The 23,656-nt window shown below is 38.3% G+C and overlaps 1 protein-coding gene across 5 annotated transcripts in view; it reads left to right on the top strand.

The window, feature by feature from the left end:
- Positions 1-23,656, top strand: part of ctnnd2a (catenin (cadherin-associated protein), delta 2a) — a 265,685-nt gene that overhangs the window by 31,982 nt on the left and 210,047 nt on the right. The gene's annotated exons all lie outside the window — the stretch shown is intronic.

Raw genomic sequence — 23,656 nt, forward strand, 5'->3', positions numbered from 1 at the left:
GGTTTTTTTTTTAATTAGAAGATGATGAAAGAAACTCTTAGGGAACTAAATATATATATATATATATATATATATATATATATATATATATGTATAATTCTTTCTCTTTGATGATATTAACATCCTCAGATTAATATGAAGATAAAGCCAGCATGTACTTGCATATTAGACGGAATTAAAATAGGAAAAAAGGTTTGGTGGAAATGTGTGATTGGTGCAAATGTGTGTATCATATAAACGTATGATATGATGGAGACTATTAAGCTTATATTGTTACAGAAAGAAGGATAAACACTTTAATATGTTACGGAGAAGTTTCATGGCCTATTTGACTAATATAATCACTAGTTGTGGATGTCAGGATGCTGGAAAAAATAGTGAGGCAGATGGTAAAAATAGCAGATAAATGTACTTTGTTTGTCTGAAAATATTTCATACTTAGTGAAGCCAGTTCTAGATCATCATGACCAGTGTCAGGTGAAAGAGTGCATTCGAAGCCGCGGGTTGCGCATCTCTATCCAGTCCGACTCAGCTATTGTAGTGCTAGTTTATTTTCTGAACTTTTGGGGGCTATAATGGCCAACTTACACATGGGACCCAAAGTATTTCCTTATAACACCTGAAAAAATGACATTAGGCTACTTACATTAGGCCTGGTGAAATGTTAGGCGACTTAGCCTGGTGAAATGTTAGGCTACGTAGCCTGGTGAAATGTTAGGCGACTTAGCCTGGTGAAGCTCAGAGACATTTCTTCACTGGTTGTGATTGTCTGAGTTGCTGTAGGTTACTGACTTTTCGCCCACCTTTAAAGTCAAGGCTGCTGTTGTTATAGCTAGTATAATGAGCTAGCAACTTAACGTGCGCTAGCCTAACAGTTCTTACTCTAGATACTAGCTAGTTAGCTAGCCAATTCAATTACATCAACAAGCAAAAGCAAGAAAGTGCATAAATTGACTAAATCTAGTTGATTAGCATTAATTTCTTATTGGTGTTTTGGGTTCTGTTTCCCCCTTTGCTTTTCACATTTTTCCACCCCAGACAGATATGAACTCTTCATGATCGCTGCTTCTTCAATAACTTCTGAAGTTAGTTACCTAATTTAGTTACGTAAAATGCAGTTTCTATTCTTTTCACACCACAAGGGGCGCCCTGTGAGATACATACAGTATTTTGGATGCTACTGAGGCAGTGCTCCTCCCAGGTCATTATCAGCGTTATCACACGCTGCAGTAGACATTGCGTCCTTCATCCAATGAAGCGGTTTATCAAGCTATGAGGAAGGCTGTGTTTACGGACACGAGCTTCCATTCTGCGCACTCTCAGTTTCAGAATCAACAATTTCCACCTGAGTTCACCAGCTCGTCCACACGAGTACATTTTAAGAATCGGTATGTCCTTATATATGACATATGATACACAGATTTAATATTTCACTTAATATTAATATTGCACTGAACTAGTTTGTAGCCTGGCTGTTAATTAAAGTGCAGTTTGATGTGACCTTTGCTGTCATTTATCATGACTTAATAGCAATATAATGAGTGATTTTGCTTTATCTATGCAAAAGCCATTCTCGTTTTAATTTCTGCCAACCTGTTTTATTGAATAATGACACCCAGTCATTAAATATCACACTGATGTGTCGTCGCTTCCTTCACAACACCAGCTGCTGGTTTTATTAAACACAAAAAAGCTTCTCTGCACCAGGTACGACGCTCCCAAAGATATATTTAGACTGTTGGATGGCTGAGTCTGCAGCCTTCATAAGGACGAGTGTTAAAAACAGACACAGCTGATGCTGCATCTCCATACGAGCGCCATGACTTTGCTGGCATTTAATTAATGCACCTGAGCATGTTATATTCAACACTGCACAACTGCTTTTTAGTTTTTAATAAAAGGCTCAATGATTATTAGCCGATACGTGTGAAGGTTAATAATGGATTGCTGGTGCAATTTTGGAATTTTCTTTATGACTGAAAGGTAAAATAAATTACAGAGACGTGACAGGATGATAACAGTTCTGCACGGTTAAACAGAATATTTAATATATAACATTTCACATTCATTAATGCAGATGGATGTCTCTTGTCTCGTGCACACGATTCAGACTGGCATTTAAGGTTCCATGCACATATTAACCATAAGGAAGTAATAAAAAGTTCATTACTGAAGTAATAAAGTTCAACAGCCAGTTGCACCAGTTGAACGTAAAACCATAGGTTAAGAGGATTTAGTTTAAAAGTAATGCTGTGTAAAATTTCACTTAAGATATGTCATAACTAGTACTGTTTAAAGTGATCAGAGATAAAAAATTTTCGCACAAAGCGATGTGTTTCACCATCAGCAGCCAATCAGAAACATTATCCAATATAAACAGGAAGTACTACCTCTATGATAAAGACGCAGGGAAACGGTTAGTGTCTGTCTATCTTTGTCTTCTTTGAGGTCTCTCAAGTTAGTTATTTTTACAAAATTCAGATTTACAGTAAAGTGGTGACTCAAATAATCTGTCTTGTGTATTTCTGCCTTACGCACTTGTTTTGCTTCAGCGCTTGTGCTACAACAACATTTTAGTAATAAAACATTTTTAGCAATGAACGATAATGACGGGGCTGTAAACGTAATCTGCATTTAAATAAGAACGTGTAACATTACATTAATGGAACAACGTTTTCAATATTTTGTGATGTACCTTGTCAATAATGTGACTATTGTATCTTTTACTGAATTAAAATTTCCCTCCAGATTTACTTTTTTTTTTTTTTTTTTACAATTTACAGTCAGATTTTCTGATTTTCTTCTTACTCATGTGCGATTACCACAAATTACCAATCATGTTCATGGCATTTGCATTTAGCCATGCCTACAAAACTCCATAAAAGAGCTGCAAATGACAAAATGGTGACTAAGCAGTTAAAGAGCGCCTCCTAATCGCAGCATGCGCGAAATCTTCCAGCAATTCAGATCAGCCGTTGCAGTGTGTTGGCTACTACAGACACATGCAAACGCTTCCTCTTTCTATAGGGTGCCATTACTTTTATCCTAAACAAGTCTTATTTGTCTTAATTTATGGACTTCTTTGGAATCGCTTTCTATCAGGACATTAGTATGAAATGAAAATGTTCATTAAATTAGTAACTGAAATAAATAATTTAACCTTGACAGTATACGTTTTGAAGCCGATTAATCGAGGTTCACATTAGAGAGTCAGCTTACACGTAAACTTACACGTACTCAGGAGCGAAATGTAGGAAACGAACGTTTTTCCCAAACTAACTGGTTTTTCATGAATACCACATTTCTTGTGTAAATGCTCCTGCAACGCTCCTTACGAATAAATTTGTTCATGTCCAGTTTGATAAATGAGGCCTATTCTCATTTTTCTTATGGTATTTTGCATTTTTTGCATAATGCCGTAATGAGAAGGGTATGTTTGGTGACCATAAAACTATAAAACATTTCCCACAAAGATAGTCTCGCAAAATAAAAACAAAACACATTTACAGTTGGCAAACGCACAGAATCACAGATTAGTTTTGTTACTTTGTGCAACTGTAAATAGTCAACAAAGTTGCACAAAGGAATATCATATTGAAGAGGAACTGAGGTGACTAGCCTTTATGGTACAATAATTATGAATTCTTTTTCATTTTTGTTACACCTTAAACTTAAACTTAACGTCCATGTACATTCAAACTAGGCTACAATAGAGCTTATGTTCTACTGGCGCAGTTGGCTTAGCTCTGTGAGGAGAATGTCCTTGATTTACACTCTACGCTTTGTTTCATCAGAGCATTCAGTCACATTTTCTTCAGTGTTTTCATCATTCACTTTTTAAAACAGAAATTGTTTCGTAATGTCCGTAGAAAACAAAATCAATGGAGTGCAACTCTGTATTGCTTTGAAAATAAAAGGTTTCATCCTTGATATAAGCAGCAGTCATTTCTTTTTATTTTTAAAGGTTCATCAAAAGCACTTCACCTTTTTTGATCACGTGAAACAACTCATTATTATTTCGTAAGCGTGTTTTTATTACAGGGATGAAAGCATGTTTCTCTGACTCTCAGGCCTCTTTACACACAGTGTGCAAGCTTTATTATAAAAAGCACTTTTATAATTGAGGCATGTGTTTGGCCTTCGCAAAATCAATCAATAGGCCTGTAGTGGTTTTTTGGAAAGCCTTTTATCATGGGCACTACAATCAGAATGGCGACTTACTCGCTCTGTTATCCAGCCTGCAATCAAAGAGCCAGGTTGGTCATGAGCAATTCTGATCTTATAAAAAAAAAACAAAAAAAAACACACACACTTAAATGTGAGGATGTGAGACTGAACATGTTATAGGCTTCTCAGAGCATTTCAGAAATCAAAAACATGACACTTCCGTCCTACGTGTGTGTGTGGTGTCTTCTTTCAGAAACGAGGATGTCTAAGCAATAATGTCAGTCGGAAATGATGAGAGGATTTACGTGATATTTCTACAATAAGCCTGTAGCTGTGTAGTACTCATGATTTAAGGCCTTATGTACCACATTTTCTAATTTTCCAATTTGAATTGCTAACTGTCACTTATTTCCTTGGCGATAAAAGAGTTTCATCTGATCCATGCACATTTTTGCCTCAACCATGACTATCGCTTGACTGTAGCGTCACTGAATTGGTCGAAATGTTGACCATGTGACCATGTCTCAGTAACATAAATTTGCTCACTCACTAGATTATGATCAGCGTTGTTTGATATGTAAGTCCACAGTAGGAAAAAGAAATGTGCACTCCTGACCATCACACTTGTATGTGGGTCTTCTCCAAACTGTTACCACAAAACGTTGGAAGCACACGACTGTATAGAATGTATGCTGTAGCATTACAATTTCCCTTCACTGGAACTAAGAGGCCCAAACCTGTTCCAGCATGACAATGCCCCTGTGCACAAAGCGAGCTCCATGAAGACATGGTGTGTGAAGGTTGGAGTGGAAGAACTCGAGTGTCCTGCACAGAGCCCTGACCTCAACCCCACTGAACACCTTTGGGATGAACTGGAACACCGACTGAACCCCAGACCTCCTCGACATCCCAACATCAGCGCCTGACCTCACTAATGCTCCTGTAGCTGAATGAACACAAATCCCCACAGCCACGCTCCAACATCTAGTGGAAAGACTTCGCACAAGAGTGGAGCTTATTATAACAGCAAACACAGGGGGAATAAATCTGGAATGAGACGTCCCCAAGCACATATGGGTGTGATGGTCAGGGGTGCACAAACTTTTAGCCAAATAATGTATGTTTTTCTTTTTTCTTTATTTTTTAAAAATATTTTAAGACTGCTATTAACGAACAGTCATTTATGTCACAGATTATGCCGGTGTTTTATAATATTAGAAATGTTGAAAAGTTAGAATGCTTTAGAGAATTTCATCTGCTTAATTAAGCTTAAAGCGGCAAACTTCTGTATAAGTAAAGCAGTTTAAATCGCAATTTAAATAATTGATTCCCAAATCATAAGGAAGCTCTTCATTCCATCTTTGAAGATCATGTGATCACATTTTTAACACATCTGAAAAACAAATGCAGAAGGTAAACTTGGTTAGATTGTAAATCCGATGCAGTGTCACAGAACATTTTAGATTTGGTGTACACTTTTCTAAAGACATGCACGTTGGATTAGTTTAAGAAGAAGAAGCTTTTATTTGTCACATATATACTACAGCACAGCACAGTGGAATTCTTTATTCTTTATCTCAGCTTGTTAGGAAGCAGGGTTCTGAGCACAGGATCAGCCATGATACAGAGCCCCTTAGCAGAGAGGGTTAAGGGCCTTGCTAAGGGCCCGACAGTGGCAGCTTGGTGATGCTGGAGCTTGAACCTCCAACCTTCTTAAGGATCAGTAACCCAGAGCTTTTAACCGCTGAGCCAAGATTTAGGGCTCCGCATGGTTTATTACGCAAATTAAATTAAAGAGGAAGGTGTAGTCTAGGCTGTGATCTGATGTGTTTGGGACGTTAACGCTTTACGATATGAGAAACGTCTCGACAGTTAGGATGAATGTTGATGAGGTCTGAGACACACACTGCTGATGTGACCTCTGTCTGACCCTCAGTTAAGTCTCTAGTGTGCCGTGTCATTGCTGTCCAGACTGACGGGAATGACAAGAATGACAGGAATGTCATGTCTACTGGGTAACACATGAGAGTGTTCAGCATCACCACAGTCCCCATCATCATCATCATCATCATCATCTTCATCATCTTCATCATGTGATCCTGCTACAAAGAGCCGATCCTGGACACAAAACACTTCAAGTGTCTGTCTGAGTGCGGATTATTCATGATTCGTGATTCATGGCTGTTGTATGTTTCCCAGGAGTATCTGTGAACTCTCAGTGGCATCAAGCTTGAGCTACATGGTCAGGGAATTTTAAAATATGAATAAAGATGCAGACAGAAATGCTATAAATATTGATGGGATGCAGATGGCAGGTTCCTCGTTGTCCTGCTTGCATTTGATCTTTGAAGTGATCTGCAGTGACAACTCAAACCAGCAGGAATTACAGATGGGCGTTAGGGGTGGGGTGATATGACAAAAATATCATATCACTATTCTACAATACATAATATTTATGTATCATAATATTTAGGTTTGCTCACAAGCTGCCGGCAATGCAGTAGGGTTGCATTAAAAAAAAACGCTTCTATATATACACATTTTTATAACGTCTACAAAAAATGCTTTTTTTATATTTGAAAAAGATAATTTTTTTTGTTTGTAAATGAATTCACTTATGAACCTGCTGTTATAGAAAATTAATCAACACCTTCTGACCAATCAGAATGGAGAATTCAGCAGTGCTGCGTTATCTACCGTTGCACCATTAATTACTGAAAGCATTAATGAGAATACAGCATAGAGGAATGTATTAAAGAATTTAATAATAGGTGTTGGTTCTTAAAAATTGACAAAAATATGTGACAGAAATTCACACTATGTATTCACATATGAATAAGAAAATCTCTTTGCATGCAGTACATTTCTTTTCCTTCTGTAAGTGATGTCATTGGTGTATAGTTACATGTAGTTATATATAGTTAAATGTATTCTGAAGACCACATTGCTCTCACACACCATCCAGATTGAATTACAGAGCTCACACACAGGATCCAATATGGCTCAGCGCAAAATAAATCTCCGAGGTGACAAATCAGATCCTGGGAACATCTGAGTCACAAAGCCGTCAGCATGAGCAGTGAATAATTCGAGTGTTTTCCGGCTGAAACGTATGAATCAACAGAGGCAACGTCACGAGAAATGGTTTTCTCGGCTCAGCGGTTCATGCTCCATGCTAGTGACGAGAACGTTGACGGTTTAAATCCCGAACCTGCCACACAACCAGTGATGGGACCCTCAACTGCTGGGATAAAATATTTTGAACTTGTCTCGGTTGTGTGTCACGTTGGATAAAATCTGCCAAATGTGTCATCATTTATTTACTCACACTTTCCCAGTAAACAGCAGGGCTCTTCTTAGATAGCGTAGATTTCCCTAAAGTCATCACACAACATTAGCGTGATATCTCAACATTAGCATGATATCTCAACATTAGCGTGATATCTCAACATTAGCGTGATATCTCAACATTAGCGTGATATCACAACATTAGCGTGATATCTCAACATTAGCGTGATATCACAACATTAGCGTGATATCTCAACATTAGCGTGATATCTCAACATTAGCGTGATATCTCAACATTAGCATGATATCACAACATTACGTGATATCTCGAGAGCAAGTGGTCGAATGTTTGTAGGATCGATGTGGAATGATCACTGTAACCAGCAGATGATCTGATTAGATTTTGGAATTGATCCCAACAGGGTCAAGGTCACAGCAAGGTCAAATATCTGAAATAGTTTTTCTTCAACAGCTTCCTTCCTGTTTGAAATAAATAATAAGCAGATTTGAGGCGTACGCATTAGTAAGAAGGACTCGACTTGTAGTGGAGGCGTCACCATCAATCCAGTTGGCATCGAGGTCTACTTGTTTAAATAATGTTAGTACCCTTTGTTTTTAAGATACTTTGAGTACATTGGTAACAAAAATTTACTAAAAATCAGCTACTTTACTAAAGCTTTAGGACTCCGTAGGACTCGAAATGGCTTTCGGAGTCCGTTCTCGAGACGGTTTCTGTATTGACTTGGACTTGTCTCAGTCTTGGTCATACGTCTTGCTAAATATGATCTTGCTCTCAACCAAGAATTTGTCAAAAAATAACATTTGTGTTGTCCTTTCTTTTCACATGCACAACATTTGCTAAGAAGTAATTCCTTCTTCTAGAAAACAGCTGAATCTTTGCAACAGTGCACTTCTGAAACCAAGTAAAGTCATGGCCTCGAAAAGGATTTGATGCTTTTCACTCACTCTTTCTTTTAGTCTTTTGGATCTTGACTTGGCCTCGACCCTCTTACAACTCGATCTCGTCTAGTCCTGGTCTTGGACTTGACAGTGGCGGTCTTGACTACAGCCCTATGTTTCACTTTTCATACAAGAAAACCAGGAATAAAATGCACCCCAGTTCAACTCAAGCTTATTTATTTCCTTCATCAAATGACTTGAAAATCACTTTTGTTAAAATATGTGTTGTGATTAATGGAGGTACCAGGTTAAGTTTAAGCTGCTGCTGTGGTGCTTCACTTTGGATTAAATCAGTAAAATGTGTCATATAATATATATATTTATATACTTTCAGATTAAATAGAGGTCCTCTTCTTAGATAGTATGGATTTCCCAAAAGAAAACAAGTGAAACGCTTGTTTATGTTCTTCATCAGCTGGCTTGAAAATCACTTTTATTAAAAGGCAATTTGTGATTATTGAGTTATGAGCTCCTGAGTTTCTTTTATGGAACACTACTACGTTAACAATATTCACATTTATAGTGCAGTATGTACAACTCTCACATTACTTGTGTAAATAGTAAAACAAACATCTGATTTTCAGTAAGTTTGTTACTAGGCTACACAAGAGTATCGTAAATTATCCACTGTTCAATTTCATATTTTTTGCATACATTGTTTGGCTAAGTTTGAAAAAACATTAATATGTGTGAGATACATCATCATGGGTAACATTAATAACATTCTTTAGTACATTATTAATAGACACAATAATAGACAAATCATTATTTATTCTTAATAAGACAATTAACAAATGTGGATATTTGGAATAACTTCAATAACATAGTTAATGTTAATGCCATAGGTAATGATTTATAAATTTCCCCCTTATTCATAATTTTAATATTTCAAAAAGAGCGCGAATCTCACTGCACTGTGAAATAAAAGTCACCTGTTGTTATTTTTTGCTGAGTTTAAATATAAAGTTCCATGTAAATTAAATCCAGTCAGCTTTTTATAGTCGCACACTTTTTAACGAGCTCCTCACTGATTGCTGTTGTGATGATTCACTGTTAAATCTGACCTCCTTGTGTCACCACCTCCTACACACACACACACACACACACACACACACAAGAGAAAGAGAGAGGAAGTGAGTATTTGTGCCTGTGTGTGAGTGTGAGAAAGAGAGAGATAGAGATAGAGAGAGACAGAGAAAGAGAGAGCGTGAGAAAGATAGACTCCCACCCGGACTAACTGACCCCCCCAAGTGTGTGTGTGTGTGTGTGTGTGTGTGTGTGTGTGTGTGTGTGTGTGTGTGTGTAGTAATGGCTGACTAGAGAGAAACGTGCAGAAATAAAGTCAATAGAGTGGAGCCAAGCACTAAAGCAGTGCAGACTGGCGTCAATGCAGACACACACACACACACGCACACACACACACATGCACACACACGCATACACAAACGCAAATATACACAAATACACAAATACCAAATCAGTCAATAGTCCAAAAATCTGAGTTCTTTTTTTTTTTTTTCAAGTGAAAATGTGTTTTCTGTGAATATCTTAATTAAAATAATCAAAATTTAATTTAATTTAAGATAAAAATAAAATGCTGGATAAAATAAACCCAGTTCAGATGCTTTAACGCTAAACACTTTGCTAAATATACACTGTAATAAAGTTTTACCACCAAACTGGAACTATTAAATATCTTGCTATTTCACACGGCAGCGTTTACACACAGCAGTAAAATGGGTTTATAGATGGATTTTATGCATCCGGAGTTTAGTTAACAGTCACACTGCTGAATGTTTCTCACTGTATACTGTCCTCAGCTAATTAACCATAAAAAATGAGTCTTTGCAAAGTGGAAAGTTGCCACTAGATGGCAAACTTAAGAAAGTGGAACAGCTCGAAAATCAGAGGAGAATCCCAGATTTATGATGAGAAATGTGTTTCTTTTTCCCTGGAATTGGGGAAATTCTGTGACATGCTCAGCACTGAAGAGCATCAAGTTGGAAAAAAAAGCAAAAAACACAAAACTGAGAGGCGCCTGTCACATAACCACAGCCTTGTACAAACTCCACCTTCTTTCAAATAAATGAACTCCAGCAGTTATTCTCCACACACACACACACACACACACACAATGGTTGGAATCGGGAATAATCTGCGTTACTACACAGAGCCCAAAACGCACAGAGCCCAAAGCACACAGATGTTCCATGTTTATTGCAAACAAGCTGCTATTGTACAGCAAGACACACCCCCAGGAGGCGGGACATATATATTTTAGAGAACATTTAATTGGACGATCATGATGTTTTGACTATATATGAATCCTCAAAGAATTTTGATAGTTTTCCCAGAAGTGACAAACTATAAAATTAAAAGCTCCAAAAAGATTAATTTTGCATTTTTTTTAAAAAAAGATTGTATTAGTGTGTGTCCATTACACAATCCATAAGCAACAGATAAAACACTGACACACAAAAAAAGATTTCAGGATCATTTTAATTTCTCACCTGAAGTTAGGACCATGGATCGTTAACCCTAACCCATGGATGTCAGGGATGAGCATGAATAAGCACAAAATACCTGAGCACTAACTGAGATTTTCACCTGCTAACTAAAATAAAATAAAATAAACAGGAAATACAATATTCTGCCTTACTTCCATATCCAAAAGAAAAACAGCACAGAAAGAGTGATCGCGTACAGATTCCACACAATTTATTACTTATCCAGAATACATGATATTATTTAATACAACATAGCTAATACTTCGACAATACTGCAAGAGACTAAAGCTACGAAAGAAATAGACAGAAAACACTAGCATACTGTACATACAACCACAAGGAGCAGTACAGCAGAAGGTCCTAAAAAGCTGTGATGTACTGGTGTGTGTGTGTGTGTGTGTGTGTTTCTCTTTATGGTTTTCTGTAAATTTAAAACGTATACAAACGTGTGATTGTTAACTAAACTCTGGAAGCATAAAATACACCTATAAAGCCGTTTTACAGCCGCTCATACTGCAGTGTGTAAATGAAGAAGATATTTAATAGGGTTCCAGTTTGATGGTAAAAATTTATTACAACAAAGCGTTTAGCGTTAAAGCGTCTGAACTGGGTTTATTTCATCCAGAGGAAAGTGTACAGATGGAAATACATCTCACAGAACTACAGCAGTGCCTCTTTATTCAACAGATCAGTGCAGGAACTTTAACCTTACAAAGACTGTACATATCATACATTCTGTAATATCAGTGTCATATTATGGAAAAGAGAACTGTGGATATTGCATAACTGACCCAATGATCTCTGGGACATATTACACACATATTACACACATATCATTTAAAAAGTCTTTATACGCAATGTAAATCAGTTATACTGAGCTTACTAGCTCTTTGCGTCCCTATTCAGTACTCATTTTGATGCACACATTATTTAAAGATGTGTATATTATAGATAAAGAAATGAAACTGAGCCGACTCAGATTTAGTCTTAGAACGAGTCGTGCGATATGCTCGCGGTATCGGTAGCCGATTTAGCATTACTGCATGTCATACGAAAGACGGCCGACCAGAAAGTGAGAAATTTCTGATTAAAATTTCAAATAAACCATAGAGGCAAATAAAACATTCATTTAGAAAGTTTTACGTAATTTAAAGCAAGACAAGGGTCATTAGGACAAAAAAATTCCAAGGCTTCAAAGCAGGACATGAGCTCTTAAACATTCAAACATCGTTTGGCTTTGAGTATGCAGAAATTCTAAAAATAATTACAGTATTTGAACCCATTAAAATTTCAATACCCACATAAACAAAAATCATGAGTGTTTCACATTGCTGAATTATTTGGTTGTGAGGTTGTTAAAAAAAATTGCAGCACACAGGGATGTTTTCAGCCCAGTTGCCTCTGGTGTGTATCCTCTCAGACTCTAATGAGGCTCAGGTAACCCTATACACACACACACACACACACACACACACACACTCCCCCTGGGCAGCTGAGATAAGAATCAGTCAGCAGGATGCACGGGCGAATCCTCGGGGACGATATGAAATGATTTCTGTGCAGGAACAGAGCCAGAGGCAGAGACAGGAGAGCTGAGGGGAAGCAGGAGGAACAGGAAGGACAGGAGACTCAGGGGACGATGGGGGGACGATGGGGGGACGACATGGGGACGACGGGGGACATGAAGGTTGTTTATGCCAGCCGAATCTGAAGCCTGGTCCCCTGTCCTGCCTTCTGCCTTCTGCTCTCCCAGCATGCCTCTGACACCTCACATCCCCGAGGTTAATGGATTATGGTATCAATCAGGGGTGGGAATGTAAACAAGCAGGTGTGTGTGTGTGTGTGTGTGTGTGTGTGTGTGTGTGTGAGACAGAGCCACCTAGGTGTGTGCAGGATGCTGCGATTTAGTGGCAGATCAGACAGCTATGCACACACACACACACACACACACACAGATATTTTCCCAGTGCACACACTGTTCCTCTCCTGGAGGAGCAGTTCTTCTCCTACATCAAGTACTCTTTCTCCACTAGCAATCAGTTTCTAGAAGGTTCTTATCCAGTATCTGTGCATACTCTTATATGTGTGTGTGTGTGTGTGTGTGTGTGTGTGTGTGCATATATTAGTGTGTATGTATCCATTTCCCATAATGCAATTCTGAATAAATCAATAAAAAAAAAAGTATAGCTATGTGTTCTAGTCATGCGTCCAATCACAAGCAGCTGATTATTTACCAGATCATGTGTTTCCTCTAAAGCAAATGTTGTACTCTGTGTGTGTGTGTGTGTGTGTGTGTGTGTGTGTGTGTGTGTGTGTTGCAGTACTGTGTTCAGTGCATTCAACTACTGAGTTAAAAAAGAAATAAGTAATATCACAACTTAAACCAAATGAGGGCGATGAGGTTGGACTTTTATTTTACATTTTTATTTGTTTATAAAATCGATATCTTTATTTTTATCACACTATTAATTTTGAGTCCAAAACCCTTAAAAGGCTTTGCCTCTAAAAGGTCAGAAGTTTTTTCATTTTCTTGTCTGTATAAAACTAATTTGGGGATTTTTATTGTTTTTTAGTTTATGATGTCACAAAACAGAGTCCATGGCTTTGAACCTATCATAGGCCAGTATGCAAATTATCAGGCAGTATCCAGACACTTTTTAGCCCCAGAAAGTTTAGCTAAGAAACTAGCTAATGTTAGTGATGATACAAATCATGATACTGAGATTCCACTCATGTTGTCCTGTGAGTAAGCTTCAGAGCCGTTACTTATCCAGCTTCCTTTACTGCTCAGTGACCTGACTGTTACTTCTGCGCTTGTTAGCCTTGACAGCTGAACCTCCGCTGAAAGGAGAATGAAGTGTTCTGTGTTGAATTCAGTAGAAAAGTGTTCAAATGTACATTTATTACATAGATTTATGAACGCTGTGAGTGTGAGTATTTCAGGACAAACGCTTGTTTCTCACATTCACACGTCGGCCATATTGCGTGTAATCAAAAACATCGTGATCTGATTAGTCAGAAGGTGTTGATTCATTTTCTCTAACAGCAGCTCAGACAAATCACAGGTTTATATTAATGCGTCAGCGCTTTGTAACAGTCAGAGGTAAAGCTGTAACTTTAAGACAGAGGAGTTTAAGCTTTGCAGTTTCTCAGTAACATGACAAGCTATGGTTTTTTGTCATATTAACTTCAGGAGAGAGAAAAAAGAGAGGCTGGTGAGGGAACGAATGTTTATAGCTGCTGTAACGTGAGTAAGAACAGGAGCTAACATTAAATTTAACTATAAATGGATAAAAAGCAAGATGTGTTGTTCTTTAATGAACATAAATTTGTAATCGTTGGCAAATTGCTGTGGTGTATTAGAAATAAAACACTTCAGGACGTGCTGTTATGGGAAAATAATCAACTTCGGGGTGGTAACTGTAACTCCGCTTCATCACACCACCCTGTTGATGATTATTTTCCTTCAGCAGCATGACACTGAATTTTTTATTCCTTAATTCAGTCGGATTTATATTGGAGAATTGATTTTACTTTTTTGATTTCACTGAAGAAAACTACCAACATTTTTAAAACATGTATTTTATTTTATTTTATTTACTTGAAAGAAGACTCAGAAATGCAGATTACTGGACCTGAATGATTAAGAGATGGTCTAAAAGCTTCAGGGAGTGGCCAGTGTAATATCCATGTAATATCGCCAGTTTCGTAGAAAATTCAGAGCTGATTATTTGAGTTTCTGAAACATTTCTGTACCACGTTTTGCAAATATATTTGTAATGTGGAGTTCAGAGATGCAGTTCTGATTTTGGATGATTTGTTCGAAACAAGAAATGGAACAATGAACAAATATCAAAGTCAAACAAAGTCAAATGTCAAATCTTTAACATAGTGGGTTAAAGTTTTGTGCATCCACTTTTTGACAGTTATGATCTACCTCAACAACATGGCCAACATATTAATATCATATTAATATCATATCATCATTCTCTGGACTACTCTGACTTACTGGTTTTGATTATTAATTAGCCTGAAAAGCTAACTCTTGTACGTCTGTAAACAAGTGGGAAAATTTCTCCATATCTATTTAAGTACAGAGTAAAATATCACCTTATTTCATGAGCTCACAAAATTAAAATGGCTGTTCAGAGTGACAACTATGTGACAATGTGCTACGTCTCTTTTAAGCAGCATTAATTCTGAGTTAAATAAATGAGCTGTGATAAAATATACGACATATTAGCATAAGAAGACCAATTTTACTCACAACTATATGTAATCCTTCAACGCACTTTGTAGAATAAAGAGGAAATGAGTGATCACAGGTCCAATATGCAAAATGAAACCATGTCTCTGTTGACAACACAGTCTATAATTTTTTTTTTTATTCATATTTTATGTGGCCTTCACTTTTCTCTTTTTTCTAGCTAACAGCATCAGAAATGAGTCGAGGAGAAGACCCCATGCTGCTGGTAGAAATGTATTTATTTATTTATTTATTGCCACCATGAATATTAATGCCTGTGTTTCAGTTCAAAAGGGAGTTGAAAACACTGTCTCGGTTTTGTAATGCTCCACCCTTCATACTGAAATAAGTTTTTTTTTCTGGTTCTGGTATACTAAAGGAAACTTTAAAATACCAGCTATCTGAGTCTACAGAGGATTACCACAAAAATACAGTGCTGTGCATAAGTATTCACTCTCCTTGAACTTCTCCATGTTTTGTAGTGTTACAACTTGGAACTGAAGTGGAATTAATTGGGATTTAATGTCATGAATCTACACAAAATATCCCATAATATTGAAGTAAGGGGAAAAACTATATATAGTCCGCAAAAGTATTTGCAGTAGTTTTCACCCCTCCATTGCTGTGAAATGCCTACATTAGTTGCAATCAGACATCACATAATTAGCAGAATGGAGTCTACCTGTGTACAATTAAAGAGTCACATGATCTCAATATAAATACACCTGTTCTTGGAAGAACCCAGAGTCTGTTAGACAAAATACCTACACAAGGAGTGATCAAAACAAGTCCAGATCAGAGTTACGGCAAAGTATTATTTAAAAAATGAAAAGAATGTGGCACAATCATGACTCCACCAAAAGTCACTAACCAGGTAAAGAGGAGATTAGTCAAGAGGCCAATGCTCAACATGATGCTACCGCCACCATGCTTCTTATATTTCAGTTCCAGCTTGTAGCACTATAAAATGTGGAAAGATTCAAGAGGGTGAATACTTATGCAAGGCGCTGTACATCATGTCTGTCTTGTGTGTCTGTCTTAATGAATATGCAGTTTGCAAATGAGGAATATTATTTTGGTAAGGTTGGTTTCAAATTAGATATGCATCAGTGTTTGCACACCTTTGATGCCAGCATCATTTAACGAGTGAGTGGGAAAGGTTTTCTTTATGTGAATCACTCACGTCTCCGCTGTTGTTTTGCATTAATGTAGTCTTTTGAACATTTTTTTCCAGGTTAAACTTGGGTTTCTTGATGAGTTTCAGTTTTGTTATTGTGAGACTCTCTTTGAGATTTGAACTTGTCACAGCTATCAACAGCAATCAGTACACACAAAAAATAATGTTGTTTTTTTTGCTAACATTTTTTTTTGTAAATCACCTGCAACACGCAAAGTAATTGCACATGAAATGTAAGAGCATGTTTATTTATTTTAAACCCCAACCCTAATTCTAACCCTTACATACTTTAATCAAGACATATAAGGACGTGAGACGTGAGTGACATGGACATGCGTGTTCCAGTTTCCAGCAAAATGCTCAGCTGTAGTGTCAATCTTCAGCCTCTGTGTTGCAGTGACCTACAATTGAGCAAGTTAAAAGAGCGAATAGCCGTATAATCAGCCTGCCTTCACAGCCGCTTAAGGGAGGACAAATTGTTCCATTTTCCTTTTTGAAACGACCTCATCATCCTCCATTTCTTGGCCTCCGTTCTCTCCCTTATGGAGTGCACCGTAATAGGCGCTGAATCGATCCGAGTAGCCTCCCAGAGCTGCCCACACTGTGCCTGAGTGTGTGTGGGCAAAAAGTCACCAGTCTCTCACAACACGGGCTTAAAAACCTTCACGCCAGGGCTGATTTAGTCTTCAGCACGTTCTTAGGCTTAGGATTTTGTGCTTCATCATTCATCCAGTCACCTTCCAATTAGTTACCACTCTGTGTACTAATGACATGAGCAGATACTTTGCTCATGAATAAGACAAGTTTCACACTTCGGATTTGATGAAAGTTGTTATTAGAAGCAAAAACATGACAGCATGGTGCAATTTATGAATGAAAGAAGATGTTGATATTGACGTTGATCTAGACTGTACATTATACCAGACTTTTACATTAGGAAAACATTATATATTACATTATATATAGACGCGCTGCACTTTGTATTGGAACGGAGCAGCTCCATTTGTAAAATTGGGCTCGTTGGAAATCAAAGACTGCTGTTTCACAAAGTCCTAAAGTGTAAAATACAACAGTGTGCATCTTGCCAAGCTTCACCACTGAAGCTCGAAACGCCAAACAAGGTTAAAAATGGCATGAGGTAGGTAGAGACATCCTGTGATTACGGTAATGTTTGCACTGCTAGGATGTTGCCTGAGGTGTTAAATCTATAACCATGCAATCACACCACATGAGATCTGGCGAATTACAGTGGCAGGAGGGGAGGTTACCAATGGCGACAGAAAGTGGGTGGGGAGAAAGATATGAAAAAAAGTTTGTATGCAAATGACAAGCGAAATTTCGTATACAAAATAAAAGTGCATGATGTGGTTTCATGTACTTGTTAACTAGACATGAAGAGTCGCCTACAAATGTGAAGTGTTTGATTTAGGGTTTTCTCTGTTCAGTTTGAGGACATCAGACACTTTAAGCTTGTGAAATAGTTCTTCCAGCTCATTCCGACACTGTAGATGGATGTGCTTTATACACAAGATTGTTTTTTTTCCAGAATTTTTATTTTTAGTTAAACATCTGATTTAGAGTCAAATGGATAAACTCATGTAGATGCTGTAGATTTGTACTCACAGGCTGCTGCTGCTGTAATCATACGCTGGTTCCTCCCAAGATTTCTTCCTCATGTCGTCTCAGGAAGTTTTCCTTGCCATTGTCACTTCTGGCTCGTTCATTAGGGCTCTAAGTCTACATCTGGATTACTGTAATGCTGCTTGAGGGACAATATCTATTAATAAAAGCACTAATCAAATGGTCTATAGCTAGCTATGTCAGTTGTATGGTCATGTTGCGCTAATCTGGTTCTACCAGTGAACTAAAGATAGGAATGTCCACTAGCGACCACCCATGAGCTCAAAAAAACGCTCGTGACTCAGCCGTCACTCCAACCTCAGCAGCTAATGAATCCCAGGCGAGACCAGATGTCATTCCCATATCTCTTCCCACGTTGACCATTTTCTATCCGTCACTGGCCGTTTTCAAATCGCCCTGCGTAGCGCTGGAGTGAGATGCCAAGGAGACACCAGTTGCCTTGTTTCCACACTAATTGGGTTCGTTAGGGATGAGTGGGAAGAGCGGCTTGTTGGTGTCGAAAAGGAAAGATTGTGTGTTTTTTTTCTTCTGCAAAACGACGTCACCTTTGGGGCCAAGCTGTGAAATACTTACGAATGCAGAGAGGTTCTTTATACAGTAATGTAGCACCTGAGCTCTGAGAGCTAAGAACCTCAACATTTTTTTCCCTTTCAGGCTTGCAGGGGATGAGGAGCAGCTGGTCTCAGTGTTGTCGGCATATTCGCTCTTCAAATCCATTTGAACCAGACAAACCAGGATGGTGTGTGTGTGTGTGTGTGTGTGTGTGTGCGTGTGTGTGTGTGTGTTAGAGTCGGCTGCAGGCGTGAAACACATGACAGATTTCTGAACACTAGAAGACAAGCCTCGTAACTACATTATTACAGAAAAAAACATGTCACATGTTTATGAAAATATGGAGGTTGTGTGATGGTTAATTGACAGCAGACATCGCTGGGCGTGTCAGATGGAGGCTGTGGGTGGATGTTTCGGATATGTTTTTAGCTTGTCAGTCAGATATTGTGTTTGCACCGTAGACATTTTAAGCAAAAACGAACAAACGACCTTTTGGTCCAACAGCTTAAGTAATAAACTGTGTAGGCAGCTCTCAATCATTTCATCTTAATGTGTAATTTAAAGCTGCACTACTGTCAGAGCTGCCGTTATAGAAAATTAATCAACTCCTTCTGGCCAATCAGATTTGAGTATTCAAAAGAGCTGTGATGTAAATCTTGTTGGCACATCATTAGTTATAACACTGTTACATGCTGGTGTTATTTGCCAGATATTCACTTCGAAGGAAATGTTAATCCTAACATTATAATTAATCTTGTACGTTTGTGACCAATGGGGAATGTCCCTTTGTTCTACCGCTTGCTCGTATCCGATTTAAAACACACTGTAAGTTACATTTAATTAAATCAAGTGCTAGCAGCATCAAGCTAATTATGTCTTCACTGACAGGGAAGTCTTGGGTAGTTGGAAATATTTTATATTCATATGCTACTCTTTGGTGGCTCAGAACCATAGATTTTGGTGTTGCAGGACGACATTAATAATGACAAACCCTCAAACAAAGTTCAGATGTTCAGCGGCGATTGCACTTGACTTTTGCTGTAGGCTACTAGTGAATTTTCAGAGTAAATCCCAGAATAGGCAGTTGAGAGTCGAGCAGTTGGAGTCATCCAGTGTACAGACTAGCAGCTTGTTTTGAGCATTTTTAGATGTCCCTTTGTTCAACTGTATTCGAGGTAATATCATTCACTAGCGTTTACAGGATACATCTAAATTACAAGCCCAAGTACATCTCAAAAGACCTGGAACTAGAGACGCATTTAAAAAAAAAATTACTCAGCCTTTGCATCAAAAAAATATTTCACACGTGTTTCTACTGTACGGACATTATCCACTCCATAATCCCCTTTTCCCACTCCCAATTTTTGCAATATATGTTAGAGTAGAGATAGTTCTGTACATAATAGACAGACTGACTGCACTTTGTCTTTTTGCAGAGTTTTTTTTTTTTAAAACTAGCCCAATCTGGCAACCCCATTAACTGCTTTGTGTGTTGCTCCTGCACCGAGCATGGGGCAGCATGATTCCTGCCTCAGTGGGCCTCTATTAACACTTGATGCGGATCCCATTTTTGACCACTAGGTGCAGTAATAATGCTGCGTTCGTGGTGCCTTGTAAGTGGTAATTTGGAAGTTGTAATAACGTTCGATGTGCGAAGTGGAAAAAAAATGACCGCCTCCTCGAAAGCGGAGGTTGTTTGCGCTGTCAAAGCATGTAAAACTCATAAAAAGCTACTTTAACTGCACTTTTACAGTTCCAGACTTGAGTGGTTATTGGTTCTGATCTACTGTAATGAACTTCAAACACTCATGCTACATTTTGGACTGAAATTGCAGCACAGCAACAACAGCAGACATTAGCGAGTTTAGCAACAACAACAGCAGACAGTAACTAGCAGTGTTAGCAAGAAGATAGCCAGCTAATGTTAGTGATAACTCTAATGTTGATGATTTCTTAAAAGAGTGATTAGTATGGTCAGTGTTATAGATTTAACCAAGTACTGTGTCCGTATATTAACTGATCTAAAGCCAATACTGCTATAAACTCATTTAAAAGTAGAGAAGGAGGACTTTACAGTGCTCACAGTGTGAGCGGCCATGTTGATTTGATGTCACTCCATAAAATGGGGGAGCAGCATCTATAAATATCTGTTCAAGTATCAACATTTTTAAAAAATCAATGGGCACTCAAAAGAGCTAATTAGTATTTAAATGGAGTTGTAAACGAGGACTTTATGAAGATTAACCTTTGTTAAATGGCTGATTATAAACAGTGAGACACGTTTGCCCCTGTGGACGAGTCACCACTGTTAGAGGGGAACATATTTTTGGAGCATATTTGTCCAGTTTTATTGGCATGAAAGCCAAGCAAAGTAACATCTTTTATATGTGTTCAAAGTCCTAGTATAATATAGAGGAGAATAATGCAGTTTCTCCTTTTGTTATGCATTTCGAAAAGACGCTAGAGTTGTGTCTTCTTTTTAAGCAGCTCCGGCTCCAGATCATCCCCGTATATTTGTTTCCCAAATGGAAAATGCCACGGCTTGTTTGTCAGTGCCATGGCCGCTGTATTAATATGATTTAGGAGAAGAATGTGAGGGTCAGACAGAAGAAATCCTCCACATGGGTCCGGTTCAGACGTGGTGGGTGATCCGATCACAAATCATAAATCACAGAATTACACACCAGGAATAAAACACCACGGGGTGTGCTGTTATAGGAAAATAATAAACCATGAGGTGACATGTGGAGCGACGTTACTGTTACAGCACATCCTGAAGTGTTTTATTCCTCATACCACAGCAATTTTTTTTAATGATTACAACTTTTTATTTATTAAATATTACTTTTTATTCTTTTATAGTTACATTTAACATTGAGGAATGTCAGGGAAACCCATTATCAATTACATTATAGCAGCTATAAACATTTCTCTCACCTCATTCTTTTCCTTTCTGTATCGAAGTTAATAAAACAAAACAAAAAACATAGCTTGCCATGTTAGAGAGAAACCCCCCAAAAAACATAACTCCTCTGTCCTTAAGATACAGTTAGATCTTTACCTCTGACTGTTACAAAGCACTGACACTGGAGACTCCTTCCATAAATAAGGAGTTAAATAAACATCTCCTTAGAGAAAACTTATCAATAAGTACACACTTTTTTAAATCCATAATTTGTTACTATAGAAACAGTCATGTATCAGAACGAGTGCATTAATATAAACCTGTGATTTTCAGCTGAACTGCTGTCAGAGCTGCTGTTATAGAAAATTAATCAACACCTTTAACAAATGGGAAATAAAAAGGAATTGCAAAATAGTCAAAATACTGATGCTATGTTTGAGTTAAACTGCATGGCTTGAAACTGCATGGCTTGGTGGATGGAGAAATTCCTGCTTTCTCTTTTTATTTTCATCCACCTCCTGAAGCTTCTCATTGTCAGATGGTGGTGTGTGTGTGTGTGTGTGTGTGTCTGTGTGTGTGTGCATGTGTGTGTGTTTGTGTTTGTGTGTGCACATCTGCGGTGCTCAGGGGAGGAACATCTCTGACAGAAAGAGAGAATGAGAGGCAACAACTCAGAGAGAGAGAGAGAGAGAGAGAGAGAGAGAGAGAGAGAGACAGAGGAGTGCAAATGCGCCAGGCTCTCATACACAATTCTCTAAGAGAGCCGTTTCACAGTTGTCATCCTCTTCACCTCCTCATTCAACAAGCAGAACTGGTGCGTCACTCACAACACCGTCAGGGAAATGATGATGTGTTTTTTTATGCACAGCTCAACCCGACGATGCCTGATTGATGTTTGGAGTTTTTCCACAAAGTCATATCGCATTATACGCCATCAAGATTTTAACCATCAGGCTTTGTTTACATTATGTAACACACACCCGTGTGAACATTAAGGCGTGTATTTTCTTGAGACCGTTTCCTCACGAGTCGTGTAATTTCAGGGAGAGCTGGATCATTAAACAGGAAGTGTAATGAGGTAAGACATCAGTGTGTATAATCTTCAGGAGGCATCACCGGGGGGTAATATTGTTTTGTGACACAAACGCTCCAACTTTACTAATTTAGAAAGTTATTCCGTATTATCGGAGGATGGTCTGAATGTCGAGGACAATTCTATCTATTCTTAATTCTATGCGAATTATATGAGATACGGTAAAGTGATAAATCCAAACGATTGGCTTGAATGATTCCTGTGGTCCGAGGTTTCTACAGTTCCCCACCCACAACACGTTCCTACCTGCAGTTCATTCCTGTTTACTCTTTGATGCACAAAAATGGAAGAGAAACTTCTTTTTCATCTTATCTTAACATATATGACCTCACATTCGATGTGTATGGAGAAAAATAAAGCTTGGAAGGAAGTAGCAAAGATTGCTACAAACACTTCACACTGATTAGTGCATTATTTAATTTGTGTTTAACTAGCTAGCTTTAAAAGCGATATAAAGTTACTACAGCGTGTGCTTATTTCAGCACAAAAGGCGCTCTGGCTAGCAGTTTTTCAGGAAAAAAGCTTATTGTGAAAGCAGTCTTCCCAAGCCTTGTGTTAGTTGAAATTTTTGAGGTTGGCAGTAGATAAGAATAAAGAAGAGTTGACGTGATCGCTGTGTGAGCGAGCTCATAGCGCGAGAGGCCTTGTCCTTCATTACCCCTCATCCCTGTGATGTTTCATTTTGTCCACTAAGCGATGAACAGTGAACGTGTTTCTGCACATGAAGCAGGAGTTCTTCACCTGCTAATGAGAAGAACAGACCTCTTCCTGACATGGACGTCCACTCTAATTGCATTGTGCATAGAGTGGTACTGCTTTGCGATGTTTGGATTTTCAGCCTGGAGACGCAGAGCCCCCGAATTCATAATTGGTGAGTGTTTCTTGAATAACGATGACCCAGAATGCCATGGAAACCGTCTTGGGCGGACACGGGATAGCTAATCAGCCGTGTTGGACTGGATACGGTGTTTACGGGTCACGGTGGATGTTCAGGTGGAAGTCTGAGAGACGTGGGCTGTCTATAATGCACGGAGAGAGCCGTGTTCTGTGCAAATACACCTGCAGGATTCTTCCAGATGTCAAATCTGTTGCTTTCTGCCTGTCTGTTTCTGAAATTTCT

The sequence above is a fragment of the Pangasianodon hypophthalmus genome, chromosome 22, assembly GCF_027358585.1.
Source record: "Pangasianodon hypophthalmus isolate fPanHyp1 chromosome 22, fPanHyp1.pri, whole genome shotgun sequence".
NCBI lineage: Eukaryota > Metazoa > Chordata > Actinopteri > Siluriformes > Pangasiidae > Pangasianodon > Pangasianodon hypophthalmus.